This window comes from Ambystoma mexicanum, chromosome 3q (assembly GCF_040938575.1).
Source record: "Ambystoma mexicanum isolate Mex_15411 chromosome 3q, UKY_AmexF1_1, whole genome shotgun sequence".
Lineage (NCBI taxonomy): Eukaryota > Metazoa > Chordata > Amphibia > Caudata > Ambystomatidae > Ambystoma > Ambystoma mexicanum.
The window spans coordinates 407,071,161-407,096,154 of NC_090926.1; the positions used below are offsets into that span (position 1 = coordinate 407,071,161).

General features: G+C 46.3%; 1 protein-coding gene across 3 annotated transcripts in view; it reads right to left on the bottom strand.

Annotated features, from left to right (window-relative positions):
* The window catches only part of CANX (calnexin), a 745,024-nt gene that overhangs the window by 499,458 nt on the left and 220,572 nt on the right, over nt 1-24,994 (bottom strand). The window contains exon 1 of one of the 3 annotated variants that reach the window (XM_069654106.1): nt 6,532-6,687. The exons of the other annotated variants lie outside the window; for them this stretch is intronic. The gene's annotated coding sequence lies outside the window, so the exon portion shown is untranslated. Of the gene's footprint in view, nt 1-6,531; nt 6,688-24,994 lie in introns of those variants that run through there. 3 annotated transcript variants of the gene reach the window in all.

Below are 24,994 nucleotides of genomic sequence, written 5' to 3' on the forward strand. Positions count from 1 at the left end.
TAGCTAATTGCAAGCCTCCCTTTACAAATCTGTTTGCCCTCTCTACGAGCCCATTAGCCCTGGGTTGATAGAGTGCTGTTCTGTAATGCCTTATACCAAATCTTTTGAAAAACTCCACCATCTTGTCAGAACAGAATTGGACGCCATTATCTGAGATCCATTCCGTGGGAAAGCCTTCCCTGTAAAATGTTTCTTCAAAAAACGATATCATTTGGGCCGTGGTTGCTTCACCAATTGCCTTCCACTCTATCCACTTTGAGTGATAATCTACTAACACAATTAAATATTTGAGATTCTCTCCCAGATTCTGTAGTGGGCCCATCAGGTCCACAGCCACCTTTTTCCAGGGTTCACTCGGAAAACACTAACCGGTCTAATGGGTGCTTCCCTCACCACCTTACTTTTATCACTCCTCTCACACTCTCTGCAGTTTTTCACACATTTCTCTACTTCACTGTCAACTGCCGGCCACCAATAAAATTCTCTGATGTATCTTTTGGTTCCTCCCATCCCTAAATGGCCTTGGTGAGCTATACTCACTAGCTTGGATCTGACATTGCTGGGTGGAATCACTTTGGTACCCTTCCTGAGCTTTATACCGTCTTCTGATAGATTCAGCTCATCTTTTATGCAGTAGAAGCATTCAAATTGTTTTTCTACCTCGTTTTTGTGGGGCCACCCTGCCCTGGTCCACACCTTGACTTGATTCAATATAGAATCTTCACTATCAGCAATCTCCCATTCATCTTTACTTATGGCATTGTATTCAACCTCAGCTATACTCACACCCTGCTCTATCAACGCTTCCTCTGAATCCTTGCTCTCCACCGGTAACCTAGACAAACAGTCTGCTACTACATTGTCTCTACCAGCTATGTACACCATCTTGAAGTCATAGGCTAGGAGTTCAATCATCCATCTGGAAATTCTGGGTGATCCTTTTGCCCACTCCACACTACCTAGTAGTTGGACTAACGGTTTGTGGTCAGTTTTTACTGTAAAAGTTTGACCCCACAAATAGAATTTGAACTGTGCTACAGCCCACGAGACCGCCAATGCCTCCCTCTCAATCACAGAGTAGTTTTCTTCCGCTCCCTTCAATGGCCTTGAGGCAAACGCAATTATATGTTCGGTCTTACCAGAGTCCACCTGAGACAACGCTGCCCCTAGACCCATATTGCTTGCATCAACCGATAGCACAGTTTTTCTTCCCGACACAAAACCTCCCAAGGAGGGTGCTTGTACTATGCACTCTTATTTTCCTGAAAGCTTCATGGCATTCACCCGACCACACAAACTTCACATTCTTTCTCAATAACTCTCTTAACGGAGTGGAGATGGTGGCAAAACCATTTACAAATTTGTGATAGTACTCCGCCAGTCCCATGAATGAACGTAACTGATCTTTATCACGTGGCTGGGGAGCACTGCTGATGCCATCAATAAGACTTTTTTGGAGCAATACCATCGCCAGAAATTCTATGACCTAAATAGTCTACTTCTCTAACAGCAATCTTGCATTTTTTTCTTTGCACAGTCAAACCAGATTCTTTAAGTCTTACTAGGACAGCCCTCAAAATCTCATTATGTTCCTCTTCATTTTCATCAAACACTGATATGTCATCCTGAAACACAGTTACTTTCCTTAGCCCTCTAAGCACTTCCTCCATCACGCTTTGAAAAACAGAAGCAGCAGAGGCTAAACCAAAAGGCATGCGATTGTATTTGAACACTCCCTCAGGAGTGATGAATGCTGTGAGATGCTGGCAACCTTTGGACAACGGAACTTGATGATATGCCGCTGACAAGTCAATGATGGAAAATACTCTTGGTTCCCCCAGGGTGGAAAGAGTCTCCGATATGTTAGGAAGAGGATGTCTCTCTAGAACAATGTTCCGTTTGAGGCTGCGTAAATCTACACATAGTCTCAGATTTCCATTTGCCTTGGCTACTAGTACAACCGGCGATAACCATTCTGTTGCTGTTATGGGCTCAATTACTCCTTTGTCAACCAAGTCATTCAATTCAACACGAAGCTTACTTTTCATCTTCAATGGCACTTGTCTAACCTTGTGTATCACCGGTTGCGCATTATTCTTTAGTTTGATATGGTGTTCAAAGTTTCTAAGTTTCCCCAATTTCTCGGAAAACACTTCAGGGAACTCTTTAGTCCAGATGTCATCTTCTACTTCAGCAATAAATATTGGTTGGGGAGCATTTGCCTGTATTCTTACACCCAAGGTCTTTTGTTCTTCCCATCCTAATAAAGAGGCTCCCTGGTTTGCTACCAGAACTTTGGCCTGGCATTCTTTTCCTTTATAACTGGCGGATGCAGCAAATTCCCCCAAGATTTCTATTGTAGATTCTCCATATCCACAGGCTCTAACATCAGTGGGTTTAATTGCCCCTTCACCCTTCTTCAATATATTCACTAAAGTGTCCCTTGAAATTATGGTCCAAGGGGAACAAGTGTCTACTTTCATGACTAAGCTGCGCCCATCAATCAGAAAAGTGTCTGCCGGTCCTTTAGCTTCACCTGAGATAGCTGAAATTTCGAAAACAAACTTGGCACTTGGTTCCTGGGTGGCTGATACCTCTTGAATGTTGTAATTTCTCCTGACCGATTCCTCAATGCTGGCTCTGTTCTCGGGTTCAATGAAATTTATAGAAGTAGCTTTGCATACGTTTGCAAAGTGTCCTCTATTCTTGCACTTAAAGCATTCGGCAAATTTGGCAGGGCACGACGGGAAGTTTGCACCATGTCTGGGGTTACCACATCTAGTGCACGCATTTCTCATATTCCAATTTCCTTTCTTTACACTTGGAAAGTTTGGCCTCTTCTTCTGGTCTATTGCACAGACTGACATGTTGGTCGGATTCTGTTTGTCACCCTTTAGCTCCTTAACATATAATGATGTCTGTTCGATGCTCCTGGCTAATTCGAGTGCCTCATCCAGTTTCATATCTTTGGCCAGTAGCTTCTCTTGGATTCTGGCGTTATTAGTGCACCTGAGTAATTGATCCCTGATTAGAGAATCTGTCAGTTGCTCAAATTCACATGAGTAACTTAATGACCTCAAGCAGGCGACATATGATTCAACTGACTCTGACTGTTCTTGTACTCTCTGGAAGAATTTATGTCTTTCAAAACTGACATTTTTCTTAGGTTCAAAGTGGTCTTGTAGTTTTTTTAGGGCCAATGCATATTCATCAGCATCACCCGCCTCCAACATCTGGTCTCCAGTCAGCCCATCGAAAATCCTGCGTCCTTCGGTGCCCAGATTGTGAACCAACAGTGCTTTTTTCCGAGCTGAAGAAAATCTATCACCGCCTATTGCCACCAAGTAATTCTCAAATGTGTCCTTCCACTTGTCCCACTTGAGGGGGGGACGGCCAGGTTCATTGAGGAACGAAATGGGTGGAGGAATTGATGCTGCCATGGTGAGGAAAAGAGGCCAGCTATGAGTATGGGTGATGATGTGGCTTGGCTGTGTAAACTGTCATTTTTTTTTTTTTTTTAAAGTTCCTTTTATGTAGATATAGCTTACTGGAACGAATTTGTTCTCTATATGAAATTTACAGGCTCCCGAGTTCCTTTTAATCAATATAGCTTTGTGGAAAGGAATGTCTCCTTTGTTGTACTAGCAACGTTCTCTTTGTTTTTTTTTTTCTCTGACGTCATAATGGAGACCGGGCTCCTGAGCTAACACTCCCTCTGCTGCATGCAATGATGTGTCTCTGCGCGGCCCAGAGCAGCTGGGAGCCGCGTATGTTAGCACACGGGCAGCACGGGGCGGAGCAAGCGCTGACGGTTGTGGGAGACTCGTCAGCTGCTCGCGGGGCCCGCTCCAACACACCAGCCGCTCGCGCAGCTCATCCACGGCCAGCGCCACTCCCCGCTGATAAGGACTTGCCTGCACAGTTTTCTCCGCGATGTTCCTCGCTGATAACAGCAACCCTGCTCTCTTTCTTCTCCACCCACGATCCGCCTCGCCTGCTGTTGCTGTTGCGGCGGAGACAAGCCAGTGCCGGCAGCTCGTAAAACACAGGGATCGAGCAGCTAAGGTCGGCGTCCGGGTCCTTGAAACAGATCCTCGTCGCCAATATTGAATTATAAACTCCGACAAATCTCGTAGTCAAAGACTTGTTTATTCAAGTCTACATCAAGCAACAGCAGGCACCACCTACAAGGCAGGACCCAACTGAACACATTCAGAACTTCATAAAAAACACTACAAATGATAACACTAAGAATACTCATGACTCAAGTGGAACACTGAATGGAAAACAAACAGAACATTGTGAATGGTCATACCTAATAACATATATGTATGTAAACACAACAGTTTCCACATGATGCTCAGTTCCACTGATTAGGGAGGGGCAGTTGTAATATTTAAACATGAAAGACAGTAAATCCTTTACAATGCTGGTGTCCCCTTGGGAGTCGCCCATCCTCCAGCACCAAAATCTGACTGCAAAATTAACGTTTGTCAATGGGAAACTAATTGTGCCCTTTTATCAAGAAACGAACACCTGCAGTAACCAGTGACTGGTAGTAACACACTGATGACATCAACGCAGACGACATAAGGATGCCAACCACGCTACTTGACAAATGGGAGGCGGGGTTATTATTCGAGACAAAGTTAATTTAGGGTTTCTTCAATACGATGAGATAGCATTAGGCTTTCCTGCGATGCGATTTAAATGCTTCCAGATCTTGCACAGCGCCGATACTCTGGACCAATCGAAGACTGGCACACTATTGACAATCGTACTTCTTACGCTCCCACGGGTACCCTGGACAACGCCTTTTCAACGCAGCAGCCACATTGGTCGCAGCTAGAACAACAAAAAATCTGAAACTGGCATTTGCTAACTGAACGAGTGTATACGATTTGAAAGCTGTCAAAATGACACATCCAGGTTACATGCGACTGTGATGTATCGCTTCAGAGATCTAGAACGATAGAAAAACACTGAAGGGCTTAGCGAATATTTCCCATGCACGTCATAGAAAAGATGCTAACGGGATTAAAGAAAAGTGCTTAAAGAACATAAAGTCAATTTACATTTAAGCCTCACTGCTAAAGGCCATTTTCATCGCATTGCGCCAGCTGTCACCGAACAGCTGTTAAGAGTCCCCAGACCTCCGTTATAGGGCGACAGCAGCCGTGCTTGGTCAATGAATGGTAGATGCATCGATTAAGCATCTTTTCATTCACACTCGCACCATGAAAGTCTAGGGAAAGGGCAAACGCACTTCGTTTTGAGAAGGAAACCAGTTCAGAATAAAATATAATTGCACAGCTAAGTTCATACTGTGCATTTACCCTTTTGTTTTACGTGTGCAGTGGTTCTTCAGATCACAAAATAAATCTAACAGTTATGTATACTGTCACGGAAGACTTATTGCGGCCACTCATGGTAATCAACAACCAGTTCCACCAAGAGATCAAGCTAAATCTCTGGTTGATAAGGAGATCAAGTGAAACAGTAAATACAGAACGCATCAGGGAATAAATAGCAAGGCGATTCTCTGCGGCTACAACTACAGAATGACAACTGTGTTTACTTAAGAGAGTTCTTAGCGGATACGGTCTCACCCACCTCCGGGCTCTTAGGAGAGCGAGGAACACAGGCGGAAGCGGAGGAGCATAAAGGACCAGGCAGCAGTGTGAATCTGCTGATCCTCAGGATCGACTTGTGTCTCCATGACGCATCGATGGTAGTAGGGAGGAGTTCCCCCACCCCCTCTTGAATCACAATGTCCGAGCCAATGACGAGGAAACTGCACTTAAAAAATGCCCCATCAGGTTCTGGGACAATACATACGAGGGCAAGAACTGCACTGAGGTGTGAATACAAACAGTCATTGTATTTACTTACAACAGCTCGATTACCCAACACAATTTATAAAACGTGCAGACCACAAAAAAGGAGGTTAATTGAAGAAAAAAAAAAAAAAACACAAGTAAATTCAAAAGGAATGCTCATACAAAATTATTACATTACAACGAGATTTCCTTCAATTATAATCACCAAAATCAATTCAGACTCAGTTGATATAGTATTAACACCGATCAAAACATAAGGACCATTTCAAAGTCAGCTATTACAACAAGCAGACCTTAAATTCAGCCCGCCTGTAACTCGACATGATTTACAGATGTGTAATGCTCATACGTATTTTCTTGAAACGGCTTTTCACTTTATAGCAAATCCCCCAAAAAAATGTAACAGATGAAGCACTTATGTAACATTTTTTTTTTTAACAAAAAAGGTAAATTAACATGTTACAGTGCGTAGTAGCTCGTGAAGCGTTCCGCAGGAACCTGGCGAATACCGTTTAAGATCACTACGCAAAACTACCCCGGCTGGCCTCAAAATACCGGCTTCAGGTAGGGTAGCTAGCGGGTACTAGAGCTAGGCCAGCGGGGAGACAAGGCCTACCACCGCAAGGAGGAAAGCTGGGAGACTGCCCAGAGCACCCCCACCGGTGATCGGTACCCCACGCCACTTGCTCACCGCTTGAGGCCTCGGCTGCCACCCGCTCACAACCCAGCAACGGCTCCGACTTCGTCACGTGCCGCAAAGACGAAGGGATAAGGGAAAGGAAGCAGACTGGAGGACCGACCGCACCGCATGCGCACAAGCTGTCTCTTCGCACCCGATCGCCATTGGCTGCGAGCTATCGCCATCAGCTCTGCCCAAAGCTTGCTGGAGGGATGCCATTGGTCTAGACCAGGCGCCTGTCAAATCGGTCAAACCACGCCCCAAGAGGCCGCTCTGCGTGGATAGGTAGGATTGGACAGCTGGAAATGTAAGTGCTAGGAAGTTGACGCACATTGGCTAATACTTATAACTAAACCCAAGGGCGTGGAAAGAAAAGAAAGACTGTATATAGGATGGTGAAAATGACAGCTCCTTGATAGAGATATTCAGGTTGTTCGACATTGGAATAAAGTATTACTACGTTACATATTTCCTGTTGAAATAAGAGTGAAGCATGTCGCCATCGTTGTAGTAGACAAGATTACCAGAATCATATACGTTGTAAAAACGAGGACAACTGTAGTATATTGTCCTGTATGTAAACACATGTGGGCGTATTAATTCAGCATGAAGATGCACTTTGTGTCGATTTTCCCCAAAAATTGTTTTGCTAGATTGGCGGTGTGTTATCAGTATGTTTGGCATAACACTACATCGGTACAGATGTTTTGATTAAGGTTTTTCCCAGATTACTTACCAGCAATCTTCATAACTCCTAGTCCTACTCTTTCTCATCCCAGTACGTCTCAATGAGGTGTCCCACCTCTTCACAGCAACCCTCTTTCTACTTCTAATTCTTTCTGGCATCCCCTCTGTTAGGGCTGTGCAGCCCACGGAAATAAGGACACACGGTGTTGCATAGCGCCCCTCCTGGGAGCATGGTAGCTCCCAGGATGTTGTCATGGGTCACGTAGCTGTAGCCACGTGACCAACATAATAAAATCACTGAGCTGCTTCCGGCTCGGCAGTCACACCATGCATTGACTCCGGTGTGGTTCTTTGCGTGCGCCTGCCTGGCGCAACACCGCGTGGTGTAGGCCCGAGGACCGGGCCCACCACGAGGCCGGCGCCCCTGCTGGGCAACGCCGACCTCCACCCTATGCGGGCCATGTGATCATGGCAATTCGCGACGACCCCAGCATGGGTGCCCCCAGAGCCGGGGCCATCGTGTGCTGGGTGCCCCCAGTTCTGTGCGGGCTCCAGTGACCTGGAGTGCCGTGGGGTGATCCCCACGGCACCATCCGCGGCGTGATCGCCGCACAGCAGTACCCGTCGGGTGACCCCGACATGAGTATGGGGGGCTGCCGGTGACCCGGAGCAGCCCCCCCAACACACACCAGGGAGGAAAGGATACGTCGTTTTTACCATAGGATACTGATTTCCTTTTCCCATTCCTCCTCCCTGCTCCCACGTCATTACCCAGTGACCCTATCTCTGTCTTAAAGAGACAAGTCATGCTAACAAAACCCCCAGACAAATGTCCTTGCTTCCCTCTAACATTCTTTGACCTGGCGAAATGGCTTCCTGATGTTTCGTTGCGGCTGGGTAGCAGTGTCACCGTTCAAGGTCGACCCGGGACTGTCCGACAACTCGGTCACGTGCCGATAAGACGGTCGTGGAGGTATCCACAGATCGCATGGCTCTCAACTCACACGCTTTTGGCGGGTGTCACCCGCCTTGTAAAGGGCTGACTAACCCCTCAATCCTCCTGCACGCCCATTCATTTCAATGGGCGTCTCATCCGTGTGATTTCACCCGCCTTTGCAACACAAATGGTTGAGAGCTATGAGATCGTCCCTAGCTTCCAGAGGTTCCGGGTCAGGAGGTGGGGGGAATTCATCCTCTTAACAAGTTTGAACAACAAACTGTTCCTTGTCACCTCCTTTTCAGAATTCACAGCTGTCAGCATGGTCCCTTTTACAGCAGTGACCTGAAAGGGGTTCGGAGCAAATTGAGAGTCCGTCTTTCTGGACATAGGTTGCTGCAACAACACTTCGTCCCCCACATGGAATTCCTTTGGTCTGGCACCTCTCCTTTCATTGGTTTCCACCCAAGCTCGTTCCTTCCACTCAGAATCTCTCCTGATGATACCGGGGTCTGCTTCTGGCTGACCGCTAACGTGTCTCACAATGCGGGTGCGAACTTGATACTTCATCATCAGCTCTGCAGGGGTTTTATTGGTGTCCTCATGGGGTGTATTGCGGTAGTCCTGCAGCAGTCGACAGAGCGCTTGGTGGGGGTCAGTGCCCTCAATACGTGTCCTTTGTAGGGTTTTCTTGATTGAGGCCCTAAACCTCTTAGCCATTCAATTAGCTTGTGGCCAGCGAGGTCTAATCTTCTGGTGGGCCAAGCCCATATGCTTCGCAAACGTCGCAAAATCATGTCCGCTGAACGGCGGACTGTTGTCGCACTTAATAGTGTCCGGGATTCCCCACTCACTTATGACCTTGTGGAAGATCGCAGCCACCTGGGCATACGCTGTGGATGTTGACTTCTACACTATTGGAAATCTCGAGTGCTCATCTATGAAGAGTAACCGATACTCTCCCGATTCGAGGGGACCATAGAAGTCCACGGCTACCTTTTCCCAAGGGTGTTCGGAGAGCTGCGTTGGTTGTATTGGGCTCATGGCCTCGGCCCTGGCCGTGCATTGGCACGTTATGCAGTTTCTCAACCACCAGTCAACTATTGCGTCCAGAAACAGGAACCACACATGGCACCTGAGCTGCCCTTTAGTGTTGTCCGCGCCTCGGTGACCCTCGTGGGCTGTCTGGATAACTTCGAAGGGAGGGTCGCTGGGATGACAAGTCTGCACCCTCGCAGGAGTATCGTTTTGTCTTTTACAGCTAGCTCAGTGTGCACCATGGCCAGTCTTTCCAGCTTATCTCTGCACCCCCAGGGTGGTATGATACAGTGCAGCGGTAATCCTTCCACCTGTTGTTCTCCGTCAGGCTAATCGCCAGGGCCATGGAGGGGTCCGCCGCTGAGGCAGACGTGATGGCTTCAAGCGAGATAGCCGGTGGGAGTGCGTTTGTGGTCACGTAGTTAATGTACTCTGTATTGCCGGCTCTAGGCATAAGCTTGCCCGCTGGGTGTCTCGATAGATAGTCTGCCGGATTGTTCTCACTCCCGGGCCTGTGGATGATTTTGAAGTCATACTCTTGGAGCCTGATGCCCCACCGTTCAATCCTAGGAGGCAACCTGGTCCTGGGGTTACCAAATAATGACAACAGAGCTTGGTGATCGGTGATGAGGGTGAACCTTTTTCCTATCACGAAATTGTGGAAGTGCTCACACGCCCACATGGCTGCCAGGCTCTCCTTCTCAGCCTGTGAGTAGGCGGACTCAGGCAGGGCCAGTGCTCTGCTGGGATAGGCAACAATGTGCCTGGGGTGAGCGTCAAACCCATTTGTCTGAGCTAGTATATCTCCCAGTCCCACTTGGCTTGCATCTACTACAATTTCGGTGTGCCAGTCCGGGTCAAAGTAGGCGAGCCTCTGGGCTTCCGCCAGGGCCTGCTTAATGATGTCAAAGACCCCTTCACATTCAGCTGACCATGCGAACAGGACATCCTTCTGCAGCAGTCATCGTAATGGCTCAGTGATAAAGGCGTAATGTGGGATGTATCTGGCACAGTAGCCTGCCATCCCCAGAAACAATTGCACGTCCGCTACTTGGCATGGCTCTTGAAGGTTGAAGATGGTGGAGACTTTTCAGGATCTGGCATCATGCCATCTGCAGAGAAAATGTGCTCGAAGAACTTCAGCTTTGTCTTGCTGAATCAGAACTTGTCGATATTGAGTTTCAGACCGCTCCTTGGACGGCGGCACGAGTTGCAAGCAAGGCAGTGTCGTGCTCCTCGCCTGAACTCCCAAAGACGATATCGTCAAAAGTTTAGGCGTTTGTAGAGGAAAAGGCCATCATGGGTTGCAAAGGTGGCGATGCCCCTTGATTCAGGATGAAGCTCTATCTGATGGTATCCCTGGTTGAGGTCAAGCTTGGAGAAGAGAACGGCCTTGTTCAACTGGACGATCATGTCCTCTATGCGTGGTTCCTGGTGCTGTTCCCTCTGTATGGCAGTGTTGGCCATCCTCATGTCCACGCATAGTCTCAGGTGTCACTCTTCCTTTGGCACTATCACCAGCAGTGAGACCCATGGGGTCGGGCCTGTGTTAGGGGGAAACCTGTGCAGTTCCCTCTGGGACCACTGCAAAAGATTTAGGACTACAGGTGTTTGGCAGTAAACCCACTTGGTAGCAGTCTGTACCACACAGATTCACTTGGTAGCTGTGGCTGAGCAGTCAGACTTCCCTCAAGAAGAGTTAGGCAGTATGTGGAGTATACAAAATAGGGCAATTTACACAGTAGAACAAGCAAACACGGAACAAGGCTTTGGTGTAAAGATATATAGTTATTTATTTATAAAAAAACATGACTGAGTACGGCACCCATTCCTACATTTGAAGCATCTGTCTGCACGATGAAAGCTTGGCGGTAATCAGGAGCTCTGAGTACTGGGGCTTGGCAAAGAGCCTTTTTCAGGTTTTTAAAAGCCTGATTGCACTCCTCGTTCCATCTAACCTTTTTAGGAAATTTGGGCGAGGAGATGACATTCAGTGGAGAAGCTATGGTCCCATAGTTCTCGATGAAATTCTTGTAATACCCAGTGAGGCCTAGGAAGGCTCTCACTTGGGTTTGAGTAGTAGGTGTTGTCCAATTTTGCACAGCTTCAATCTTACTGAGCAAAGGCCTTATTTCTCCACCTCCTACCTCATGTCCAAGATAGACTACCTTACTCTGTCCACTTTGGCATTTACTCGCCTTTATGGTCAGATTGGCTCGTCCAAGAGCCTGCAAAACATCTCTCAGGTGGGTTACATGTTCTTCCCAGGAATTGCTGAACACTGCAATGTCATCCAAGTATGCCATGCAGAAGTCCTCCATCCCAGTCAGAACCTGGTTTACCATCCGTTGAAATGTAGCAGGTGCATTCTTCAATCTGAAAGGCATTACCTTAAACTGGTATAAGCCAACGGGGGTCGAAAATGAAGTTTTCTCCTTGGCATGGTCTGTCAGGGCTATTTGCCAATAGCCTGACGGCAAGTCAAATATGCTGAGGAACTTGGCTGCGCCAAGTTTGTCCACCAACTCATCTGTTCTTGGCAAAGGGTGGGCATCAGTCTTGGTGACTGCATTAAGAGCTCTATAATCCACGCAGAATCTAAGTTCTTTAGATCCGGCCTTTGGTACTAACACAACTGGGCTAGACCATGGACTAGTAGAGGGCTCTATTACCCCGAGATCGAGCATCTTGCTGACCTCACCTTTGATGTGGGTTTGTACATTTTCTGACATTCGGTATCCTCTGCTTTTGACTGGCAGACAGTCACCAGTGAGTATGTCATGCTGGCCCCAAGTGGTCAAGCCTGGTGAAAGCGAGAACAGAGAGGCAAACTGATTCAACATAGATTTGCACTCTTCTTGTTGCTCGGGTGTCAGATTTGAAGAGAGATTTACTCCTTCAATTTTTTCGTCTAAAGGTAAGGCTCTGAGGAGATCCGGAAGAGCTTCACTCTCTTCTTCTTCCTCGGATGATGCTAGAAGCAACGCTCCTACATCAGGTCTTGAGACATACGCTTTGAGTCGGTTGGTGTGGAAAACTGTCGGAGCCTCCTTGGGATTGCCCAAGTCCACCAGATAGTTGACCTCTCTGAGTTTACCCACAACTCTGAAGGGCCCCATCCATTTGTCTTGCAAGGCCCTCTGCCTTGTCGGGATCATAACGAGAACAAGCTGGTCTTGAGCGAACTCAACCATGTTAGCCTTTTGATCGTGCCAGTGCTTGACCAATGCTTGTCCAGCTTTTAAGTTATCGCTTGCTTCTGTCATCATGTGCGACATTCTCCTCCGGAGACCTATCACGTAGTCAGTCACTCTGACTGGCTTGGGGGAAGGAGCACTCTCCAACCCCTCCTTAATCAGGGCCAATGGACCTCTGGCGGGATGACCATAGAGAAGCTCGAAGGGAGAATAACCTACTCCCTCCTGAGGGACTTCTCTATAAGCAAATAGAAGGCATGGCAGTAGAAGGTCCCACTTACGCTTAAGGGGTTCTTCTAAAGCACCTATCATGCTCTTCATGGTTCGGTTGAACCGTTCTACCAACCCATTTGTTTGTGGGTGGTAAGCTGTTGAGAACTTGTAAGTAACTCCACAGGTTTTCCACATGGCTTTCATGTAGTGGGACATAAAGTTTGACCCCCTGTCAGAGATTACTTCCTTAGGAAACCCGACCCTAGTAAAAATACCAAGGAGGGCTTTAGCCACAGCCGGAGCTGTAACAGTCCTCATAGGAATTGCCTCAGGATACCTAGTACCATGGTCTACTACAACAAGTATAAACCTGTTGCCTGAGGAGGTTGGAGGATCAAGGGGGCCAACAATGTCAATCCCTACTCTCTCAAATGGGACTCCCACAACTGGGAGAGGCACTAAAGGTACCACATTCTTGGAGCCAACCTTACCAGAGGTCTGGCAGGTGTGGCAGCTCCTGCAGTGTTTTTCTACTTCGGCCCCCATCTTTGGCCAATAAAAGTAGAGAGAGAGCCTTTCCTTAGTCTTCTTGAAACTCAAGTGACCAGCCAAAGGAATCTCGTGGGCTAACTGCAAGAACTGTGGTCTGTTCTCTTGGGGTATTACAAGTCGTTTGTAGTCTCCAGGTGCAGACTCGGTCGGTTCACTGTAGAAGAGGCCATCTTCCCAGTGTAACCTGTATTTCCCAGGCTCTTGCCCTTCAGCCTGAGCTTCTGCCTGTTGGCGAATACCTTCCAGAGTTGGACATTCTCTCTGTCCCTTACTGAAGTCTGCCCTGCTGGGTCCACCTTCTGCCAGTAAAGACTGCAGCTCAGGATGGTCAACAGGATCCAGATCTCCAAGGAGTTCCTGGCTTTCCATTAGCTCCTCTTCAGAGTCTAATTCGACCACACAGGGTTGTACCTCCCTCTCAGCCTCAGCTGGAGGTGGAGTTACGGGTGTAACTTTGGACAACCGCGGGGAAGTCCTTGTTGGCTGCACTGAAATGCTGGCTGCTGGTTTCGGAGTAGAAGTCTTAGGTTTCCCTTTCGCTTCTGGTTTCTTCGAGACAGCGGCCGACAATTCCAGTGGAGCAGGAGTGATTTCTTTCTTCATCATCTCCTGGAGAGTACCGCGCATGGTCCTCTCTCTTGCAGGTCTGGTTAGCTCCTGTAACGGTTTACTAGGAGGTCTGGGAGTAGGCGATACAACTCCGAGAGTTTTCAAATCGTTACCCAACAGCACACGTCCTGGTACCTCTCTCTGTATGCTGACAGGGATCTTCACAGTCATGTCGTTACACTGGATGAGAACTGGTAATTGGGGAAGCATCTGCACAGGCCCTCCAGCTAACTTGGCGAGGCATTTGGGTGCCTTAGCAACATCCTCAGCCTGAAAAAACGATTTATCCACCACAGTTATGCTGGCCCCAGTGTCCCTAATGGCAGGAGTCTCCTGACTATTCACCTGGACACTGTCCTTATTATACTCTTTAGTATTATCGGGGATAGAATTATAGACGTCTAAATTCTGTTGTTCCCACAACCCCAAAGATACTAAAGAAACGCTGGCTGAGACTCCAATGGGTTCATCAGCTAGCAGTAGAAAGTTTCCACCTGCCGTTTGGACTTCCTCCTCTGGAGCGAAGGCTAAGGAGATAAGCTGGACCCCTGAAGGTTTACCCTTAAATCTGGGATCTCCTTTCACGTGGTCAGTAGAGCCACAAACAAAGCATTTACCGAATGCTTTCTGGAATGGTGGCTTGTTCTGCCCTCCTTCCGGTTTGGCACCAGAAGACACACTATTCTGCTGCGGTTTTCCTTGTGGCTTACCCTTCTGGTTTTGTTTGGGGCCCTCTTTGGAATTTGAGTTATTTGAATTCTCTTTTGAGTCTTTCTTAGGCTGGTTTCCTTCATCCTTTTTCTGAGTTGCCCCAGAATCCTTATGAGTAGCCCTGTTGGCAACCCAGAAGTCAGCAGCCCTAACTAGCTCTCTGGAATCCAATTCCTTCGAATCAGCCAAGTGCTGTCTGAGCTCAGGAGAACAGGCATCATAAATAGACTCCAACATAAAAAGATTCTTCATACCCTCATAAGTGTTCACTTTGTAACCCTTAATCCATCCCTCTAAGTTTTTCAACCCTTCACTCACCCAGGTAGCCCAAGGGGTACCATCATGCTTTTTGAGGGTTCTAAACCTCTTAAGATACTGGGAAGGGGTCTTCCCGAATCTAGCTATCAAAGCTAGTTTCACACTTTCGTAATCCTTCTTATCCGCCTCCCCCAACTCCATTACCACATCAGTCGCAACAGGGGGGAGCCTAGAGAACAACCAGGGCAGTAGATCATTCCCGGTGAGGTCCTGGAGACCATGATTATACTCAAACAGTTTTAACCAATCCAAAACATCCAATATCGGTTCATACATACCCACTAATTCCTTCGGCATCCGAGGTCTTTTGGGACTGGAGCGGTGTCCAGACAATTGGTCGAATAAAAACTGGTCGAAATTAATTTGGTCGAATAAATATGGTCGAATTACAATTATCTCGAAATGCATTTTGGTCGTTAGTATTTTTTTCTGGTCGAAATGCAGTAACCTAAACTACAGCAATACAGTTTGTATTTGTAATTAAAATATTGTACACCAACACAATGTGTATTTGTAAATTTTTTATTTATTTTTATTTCTTAATACAATTCTTTAGTGATATTTGATAAATAAATAAATATTTGCAATGTAATTTAAAATGAACTAGGTATAACTGTTTCCAACTTTTACCGCTAGATGGGGCTATTTCACTATTATTTAATGCTATTGTAAATCCAACTTTAGTAAACTTTGTAACGCATGACGTCGTACGTACGCGACGTAGACGCCATTTTAGAAGTTCCTTCGTTCCTGTAGGATGCATGCTGCTCGCGCTCCGGACCTGCTTATGGACTATTATTATTTTTTTTTTCCTGGTTTTTTTTTCTAGATGGATTTTTCAATGGTTTTTTTTCTCCTGGTTGGATTTTATTGCGTCGGATCGTCTTTTTGATGGGTTTTTTTAACGGATCTGCTTTTTTCACCAACGGATGTTTTTTTTGCAAGTTCCGGATCACAGTGTTTCTTTGGATTTTAAATTGGATTTTCACTTTCTGGATGCATTTTTTCGTTTCGTTTCCTGGATGGATGTTAAAAAGGACTTAGTGGATTTTTCATTGGATTTTTGCTTTCCTCTTGCACTTTTTCATGGATTATTTTTTCGGTGGAGCGATGCATCAGCGGATTCGGTGGATTTCACATGGATTTTTTCCTTTCTGGATGCATGCTTTCTTGCATTGAACCGGAGTTCTCTGTTTGGTGAGTTCATTCTATTTTTCTTTAACATTTTAGATTATATGCTACTGTTTCAAGATATTGTATTGGCTCAGTTTTTTCAAAATTCTGAACTATGCTCGATATCCTCTCTTCATGGTCTCTGTATTTTCTTTTTGCCATTTGTCGGTTTTCGAGTGACAGTGTCTGGGACACCTTTATTTCTTGTAAATTTTGTTCTTTTTTCAGACTTTTAAGGAAGTGCCATAATGTTGGGTTGTGTGAATTCAATTCTTTATTTATCCTGCTGTGCCATCCCTCCTGTACGTTGTTCGTTCTTGGGGTTTTCTTAATGACCGATGTGTAGCAATTCCAATTTTTAATCTCATATTTCCCTTTGCGTCTTCTTCCATGTTGCGTAAGTTGCCCAATCCATGTGTTTTCCATGTAGTCTAGTAATGTGCTTAACTGTTCGTCATGATTAGTATAGTAACTAGAAGCAATCAAAGTGTCGTAATACGTAGTAACCATGTCCTCTCTTACAAATGCCAATGCGTATAATCGTTTGATTTGGTGCTGAAATTCGGTATCACTTATGTACAATGTTCTTAACCCTAATTTTTGAATTCTTTTCCACACTGATTGACTAAAATGAAAAAAGCACCCTTGAATATGTGTCTCATTATATACTTTAGCAAAAGCGTTCATTTGTCCTTGTTCATAGTCCATGATCATAGTCTCTGGGTATTTTTCAGGCATTGATTCTTGTATTAATTTATATAAACAGCTGTACATTTCTTCGGTTTTTCCTGGCATTAAAACGTAGACTAGAGGTGTTACGGTTTCATTTACTGTGCCGTGAACGCTATAAAATTGTTGAAATGGAGTTGGGCAGGTTTTGAATGTCGCGTCCCCATGCCAAGTCTTCGAATTGCCTAAATGTGTTAAGTTTTGAAAAGTAGTAAAAACTAACATTTTTTCCTTTTTAATTTCCAAAGTTTTCCATAGAAAATGCTCTCCCTTTTCAGTTATCTGTAATACCTCTGGTATAACCATATTTTCATAACTTACTGGTGCCATGGGTAAGTTTTCTTTCTGTTGCTTTTGGCGATTTATATTGCGTTTTACAGTTGTCGTGTTTGGCATCTGTGCCGTTATATGTAGTGGCAAACTTTCATACGCCTTGTTAACCTGAGAAGTCGATGCTTCATTTGTATTTTTCTCAACATTTTCTTTTAATATGTTCAGTGTTTTCTTTATGAAAACCTCCGTATTGTCCGGCATGTGGTTATGTTCGCACGTTAAATGTATGTTTTCGCCAACCGTAATCGCCCTTCCTTTGCAGTTATTTTTGGTGTACTCTTTACATTTCCAGTAGTTTCTTTCCTGCTTTGTGCTTTCTTTATTGTATATGTAGCCTTCATGTGTTAACTGATCGGCGCCTCTTTGTGATTTTATGAATTCCATTTTTCTCTCTCAAGTAGTATCTGAAATAGCAAAATATTAAAATGATTCTAAATAATTCACTTGTTTTTCGGTACATGAGTTTGTATTTATAGCTTTGCCACGTCAAAAATGCAAAATCGAACATATATATGTGCTGAAAAAAATGTGTGATTACTTATTCAATTGTTCGGAAGGTTTGTATTTCTATAAAAAAATGTATTAAAAAAACAGGGTGTTGGGGGGGGAACCCCCCCCATTAGTAATATGAAATTGTGTGAACAACTATGCATTTTGTTTATTTAACGTGTGTAACTCACCGCTGTTTTATGTACATATACGTTGTACCAGCGAACGTTTTCATCAGCTGTGCTCTCTGTCACCTTCATGAAGTACTGACAGTTTGTTTTTAACCGTCATCTGTGATCACCGGTGTAATATGAGGTTCTTTACTCGTGTGTTTATTTTTTTTCCTGTGACCCTTTTCTATGTTAATGCCATCTATATCTTGCGCATATGCTTGTCACATTAGTCACTCGTTTGTCGACCATTTCACTTTCGATCATTTGTTTTCGACCTATTGACCTATTTACATTATTTCTATCTGTTGTCGACCATTTGGTTTTCGATCATTTTCATTCGATCAGTTTGTCATTCGACCATTTTTTTTCGACGAAATGACTGGCAACCACTGGAGCTTCTAGAGGAACCAGAGGAGAGAGAAGCATTTTCCACAGACAACTTTTTCATCTCTAATTCGTGATTAAGTTCTATTTCTCTGAGTCTTAACTCAGCTTGCTTCTGCTCAGCCTGGGCATTCATCCGTCTGAACTCGAGCTCTTGGTTTCTTTCAGATTGAGCCAAGAACCGTTTGTATTCTAATTCGAGCTTCATTTTTTCAAGTTCAAAATAAGCAGGGTTACATGTGGGACCTGGTATGGGCCCGTAGGTACAGTAGGTAAGGCAGACAGAGGCTCAGAGTGGCTAACTTCATTAGGTTCACTTTCCTCTTCTGACTCATTATCAAGACTTTGATTCAGATCAATACCATTACTGTTTTCTACATTCGCTGGAGAAGTTGGTTCCTCTGAACCAGTACCCAGACTTTGGTTTTCCAGCAATCTCGCTATCAGTTCCACTTTCTTGCCTTTTACAGAAAGATTCTTCTGTCTACAGAGGGCTCGTAAACTCTCAGTATTTTCACCTGACAAGGATTCTTGACTGTAAACTTCCATAGTAGACATGTTTTTGAAAGTTGCTTTTTAGTGCTAAGATTTGTGGTTAGTTATCCTAAAGTGTTGAAAAGCACTCTAAACTGTATACTCGATACAAATCCCACCGCTGTACACCAGTGTTAGGCGGAAACCTGTGCAGTTCCCTCTGGGACCACTGCAAAAGATTTAGGACTACAGGTGTTTGGCAGTAAACCCACTTGGTAGCAGTCTGTACCACACAGATTCACTTGGTAGCTGTGGCTGAGCAGTCAGACTTCCCTCAAGAAGAGTTAGGCAGTATGTGGAGTATACAAAATAGGGCAATTTACACAGTAGAACAAGCAAACACGGAACAAGGCTTTGGTGTAAAGATATATAGTTATTTATTTATAAAAAAACATCTATGAAAAACACTCTGGCACTAATACGGCAAACAACTTCAATCACAATTACTATAAGAAAAAGATCAATCCCCCTAACAATAGTTCGACAAGTCTAGGTTCAACGGCATCACTTATTTGTAGACAGAGGTGTATGCTTTAACCTAGATGGCACTCTAGTATTCGTTAGGACGGGAGAGAAAAATAAGGCAGGTTATGAAATCAACTCGGTACCAATACTTTTACGAACAAATGCAAGGCGAGTAAGGCAGGGTCTACTGTAGATCGCAAAGTTCAGAGGCCATTCCCACTCGGAGAGAGGCAAGGCGATGTGTCCCAAAACAGAAAGTATCACAGTGGAAATGCACTTAGAGTCTTTGTCGCAAATTGTTATCGAAAGATTGGACCAGTTCAGAACAGAAAGTTAAGAAAGCTTGGAGGCGACCCAATGGAAAGGCGAGGATTAAGACACCTCACTCTATCAGGCAGAAAGGGAAGCCAGGCGGACACGGTACCTTGTTTGTGGAGAGACAGCTCCGGGGGGGGCAGTTGTTCCTAATGGTGGATGCACGTTGGGTCTTTGCCAAGAGAAGAGATGATCTCGTCGTCGAAGGAAAGTTGAAGATCGTTGCACCACCAGGGAAGAGACCAGCCGCGGAGTGCTCCGTCACAAGGAACCACCTTTTGGTCGCGGTACAGGTGTAGTGGCTATCCGGTTGCCGAGGTGCTCTGCACGGGCAATTCGACCACTGCGTCCTGGAGCGAAGAAAAAGCAAAGGGGACTGGTTGTTCCCACCAGTCAGGGGAAGAGACTCTCCGGCAGGGAGATCTCCTCTGTCGTCAGGAAGTGGTGAGTCGGTTCAGCAGGGCTCCACCGGAGGTGTCGTCGTTGCAGGTCGGCTCAGCTTTACCCTCGTCGGATTCTCCGGATTCTTAGGTCCTGTGGCGACATCTAAAGATCCAGTCCCAAAAGCCCTGCTTTTATGCAGAAAACCCCCATTCATTCAGCCTAGCTGTCAATAAAAACACGCTAAGTGGTGAGCGGGGTGGCTCACCACTTGGGCCAATCGCACCAGAGTGCGACCTGAGTTGGCAAGGCAACTCAGTCCAGGGTGCCTAAACCCCCTCCCACACCCCCCGTGGTACCCAGACAGAATGGCACCACTTTGGAGGGCCTCTGTGTAGAGGCCCGCTAAAAGTGGAACAAAGGGCTCAACCTTTGGTTTAGGAGTCACAGAGACGAACACAGACGTCATTTTAAAAACCGAGTTCTGGCAGAAAATACCAACCGATAGATTTATTTAAGATAAATAAACCGGTGGTATGTTAGAGATTAACGAGGAAAAGTATTAACCTCCAACAATGGGAAAAATCCCATAGAGTTATATTCGGGGTCGAATATAACAAGTAGTTTCCACTGCCACCAGCCAAAACTCAACGAGGGGGGATGGGACAGTGCCCCCTCGAATAACAGACCCAGGAATAATCGAATCACTCCTACTAGTACGTCCACAATAGGATGGTTTGTACTAGTTCTGTTAGTAAATTTAGGTCTAGTAAAGCCAATGGTGACTTTACATGCCCGGGGAGACAGTAGTCAGCCCCCGGGTATGGAGTCTATGGTGGAGGTCCGCTAGGACGCCCCAGTGTTACAGCACGGAGGGTGCATTGTAACACACATAGCAAAACATATGAGACCCTATGGAGTAAAAGACCCCATAGCCCATAGAACACATTGACATTTAAAGGAATTACACACATCCATGTCCAAGAGTGGGAGAAAAAGAGTCTCACTCTTGGCAGGATGGAAAAAACAAACTCCAGAAATCCAGTAAAGCTGCTGGGGGACTCACTAGGTTAGGAAATTCAGCCTAAACAGAGAATTCTCCCTAACAGCCTGTAGCTGGTTCAATGATGCCGTCATCCAGTAGATGATTGAGTTCACTCGACACAACAGCCTGCAGGTGAAAACCCACTCTCTTCGGGTGTTGGGGGACAGGCCAAATCGATTTGTAGTTTAATGGGGGGACTTTTCATCTTGCCTAGCCCGTTACACACGAGCAGGAATTTTTCCAGGATCATGTCTTTTTTTTGTAAATTATTTTTCTTAATAACTTTATTTTTGGATCTTACAACTCCAAACACATACATTTGCACCAACAGGGTGAAAGCATAACAGTTACAACTTGCCATCTGCATTGCTCATAATTCCCACCCCACCCCTCTCTTCAGCGGTTACTCATTCTTTGCTAGTTCCCAATAACTTAGTCTGTTATTAGCAGCACCCTTTGCTGATACTGAACTTCCCATACTGTTTATGTAGCTTGAGTTTGTGAGTCTGAGATCTCAGCAGTATTTAGCAGATATATTTTGTATGGACCCCAGATGTCGGGGGGACGCGTGTGCAGTGGTAATGTCTGTATAAATTTGGTGTCCATATTCTGACAGTATAGAATGTCTTTTTTCCATGCTGTGACAGTAGGGATAGGGCCCCGGCCCCATGTCATAGCGACCCTCCTGCGTGCCAGTACCAGTAGCAGAGCTGCTAGTTTCCTTACTGCAGGTTGTAGTATTTTGTTCAGGCCCAGGAGCGCCACCAGTGGGGCAGGTGGCACCCCTTCACCCACCACATCTGCTATGGTTTGTAGTACAGAGGACCAGAATCGATATATCTCGCGCAGTCCCACGCTAGATGCATGAAGTCTGCGACAGCGGCGCCGCACCTTAAACATTGTGGTGACAGTTCTGGGTGATGTCTGTGGCTCTTCGCTAGGGTATAGTAGGTTTGGTGCACGAAATTGAAGTGGATTTGTGTATATCGCGTGTTTAATGCGACTTTGTGGGTCTGTCGAAGAATGTATGTCCAATACTCGTCAGGTATTGTTGCTTGAATGGCTGCTTCCCACCTTGACTTTGTGTGGGGATCAGTAGTTACTATGTCTGTCAGTAGGGTTTTATATAATAGTGACACAAGTCTCCCCTCGCCTTTCGCCTGGATTATGTTATGTAGTAGATCCCAGGTTACAGGTTGTTTAGGAAACGATGGGAACATGCCTTGTATCATATTACGTAGTCTGAAGTATAGGAATGTGTCGAGTGAGGTGGTGCCTCCCCTTTCCTTAGCCATTTGTCAGGTTAAGAACATGCCCTCGGGGAAGAGGTCACCAAGGGATTGGATGTTGACCTTGTCCAGCCATATGAGAAATACTTTTTCGGCTGTTAGGGGGATCCATGGGATGAATTTGACTGGTAATTGGGGGGGAGAACCTTAGGTTCACGTCGCGTTTCTGTGCTATCTTTTTCCATATTGCGTAGGTGGATAGTACAGTGTTCAGCGTGTTATGTGGGACTGGAATGTGACTGATGATGACGGCTCGCAGCAAGTTAGGGGATGGCTCGTTCCATCTGGACATGTGGTCGGATAAAGTGTAATGTGTACCAATGGCTTAGAAATTGTGCCTGGGCTGCCCAATAGTATTTCTCCATATTCGGAATTGCGAGGCCGCCGCTTGATGTGGGTAGAGAGTTAGTGTTGCGTAGGCTACGCGTGCTGGTTTCCCTGCCCATAGTAGTTCCAGAATGAGACTTTAGAGTTTTTGGAAAAATGATCTTGGGAGGAGTATTGGTATATTCATGAACAGATAGAGGAGTTTGGGAAGTATAACCATTTTGGTCAGTGAGGCTCTGCCCCAGAGTGTTAGTGGGAGTGACTTCCACCTATGAACCCATTCTTGCAGGGAGTTAAGCGTTGCCTCATAGTTGTCTTTGAATATGTCGCTGTATCTGAGGGACATGTAAATACCTAGGTAGCGGACCCTTGAGCTTTCCCACTTGAACCCATGATCGTCTGCAAACTTAGTGGTATTCGGAGTTAGTGGAAATACTACTGATTTTGTGTAGTTAGTTTTGAGGCCAGAGACGTGGCTGAATTAGATCACTTCGCGCATTATTGGTTAAGGTTAGTTTGGGGGTCGCTAGCAAATAACATGACATCATCAGCATTTAGGGAGACCACTAGTTTGTGGGGACCTAATGTGAGGCCTCTGTGTAGTCGGTATTCCCTCAGTCTAGAGGCTTCCATGATCATGTCTTTCGTGATGGCGCATCCGGGTTGATGACCATCCCATATGGTGCAGACCTGGTCCTTTGCGTCGCTGGCGGGAGCCTTCATGGACGTGAATGTCAATGAGACCCAAGCAAGATGCAGTGCGGTAGTTAATTAGGTATCTCCCTTTGGTCCGGCTCCGGATCACATGGATCATTGCAGTAGGGGCCAGTCCTCTGTGGAAGAGCCGGCGCCTGAAGTATCCAATGGAATGTAGGGGGAGGTCAGCTCTCCATTGGAAGATTTTGGACCCTACTTGGGCCAGCGCCAGCCTGTCAGATATTTGGAGAAATTCTTTCTCCCCCACGATGTTCACGGTGGCTCCTGAGTCGACCAGGATGCAGAACTGCCTCCCGCATATCTGCATGGGTATCCTCAGTGCTTCTCTTGCTTCTCTCTCATTCATGATGAGGTTTACATATTTGTCTTGGACATACTGGTCACACTGGTCATTCTCGTACTCCCGTCCTTGGGGTGCTGCCACGTACTGATTTTGGCATGGCTGCGGTGGTCCATCGTATTCATCTCTAGCCCGCGTGTTCTGTTCATAGGTATCAAACTCTTGTGCGTCGTCTTCAGGGTAGTGGTCCTCTACTACCCTCACAAATCATCTTGGCACTTGCTGCTACGGGCGCATCTGGTATGACGGGTTCTGCAAGGTCCAATTGTATGCCTTGTACTGTGGTGAGGGTGTCATGCGCGGTGTGGGGAAGGGACTGCCTTCCCTACAGACTGATTGGAAATTGCCTTCTCTGCCACAGTTTCCACACCTCTGGGTGAGTGGGGGGCATGACCCTGAGTGGGGAAACGCATCCCGCAGCGGTAACATTGCCTCTGCATTCTGGGAGACGTCTGGTATCCCCCTGCAGAGCTCTTATCCCCAGGTCCTGGGTTGCCTGGCTGGACCACTGCAATAAGCTTCCTCTTATCCTGCTTGGATGTGGTGCTTCCTGACCTTTGGGTTGCTTGCACGTCCACTCTCTCGATGATTCTGGCCATTTCGCTGACTTCATTGATGGAGAGCAGTTTCTTGAGCAGTTATTTCTTGAGCGTTTGGGATACGCACCCCTCAATTACCCTCAAGTTTATAGCTTCATCCAACGAGAAGGCTTGGAATTGGCAATGTGCCCCTTTAATCCTCACACGAGTGATGAACTCATTAACTGTCTCTTCGCCTCTCTGGGCACACTGATTGAACATGTACCTCTCAGTCTCTATTGAGCTCAATCACAAGTCTTCTGTTGAGGGCTGTGATCAGTGCCGCAAAATTGGGCTGTTAAGCAGTGGGGATCGTCTTGATGAGTGTTTTGACTTCACTGCCGGCTATGTTGAGGAACATACTGCGTAACTTCAGAGAGTTTTCCTCACCTGCTGCCGTAATAAAGTTATTGAAGTCCTTCAGCCAATCCACCCACCGCAGACCTTTATCCACCTGCGGGGTCATGGAGAATGGAGGTGGCATGCGCCATGCAGTAGCTGTCGATCTCATAGGAGGGCCTTGCACGGCCTGGGGTTGCAGGGCAGGAGCAGGTGGTGAGCTCATGGTGGGATAATCTGGTTGTTGCACCACTAAATGTGAGCTCCTCCGTAGGAAGTGGATGGCAACAGTGGCAGCAGAGCCCCCTAGCGGCGGCCAGCGGGTGACCACTGGCTGGTGTGCAAGAGCAAATGTTAGAAACATGTGGAGTGATGGCAGCTCCCCCAGGAGTGTGTGCGCGTCGTCGTGTGCCTACACACTCTGGGCCTGATGGTGGATGCCCAGGAAGGTCTGAAGGTGGAGCCAGTCCCAGTCAAAAGGCTTTTGGAGGAGGAGGCTGGCTCGGCCCACCTTAGGACAGGCAGCAGGAGCATGGCGTGTGTCCTTGGAGCCACGTGGTGACTTGCAGACTTTGTGGGACACGGAGGGAGAAAGGAGTCAC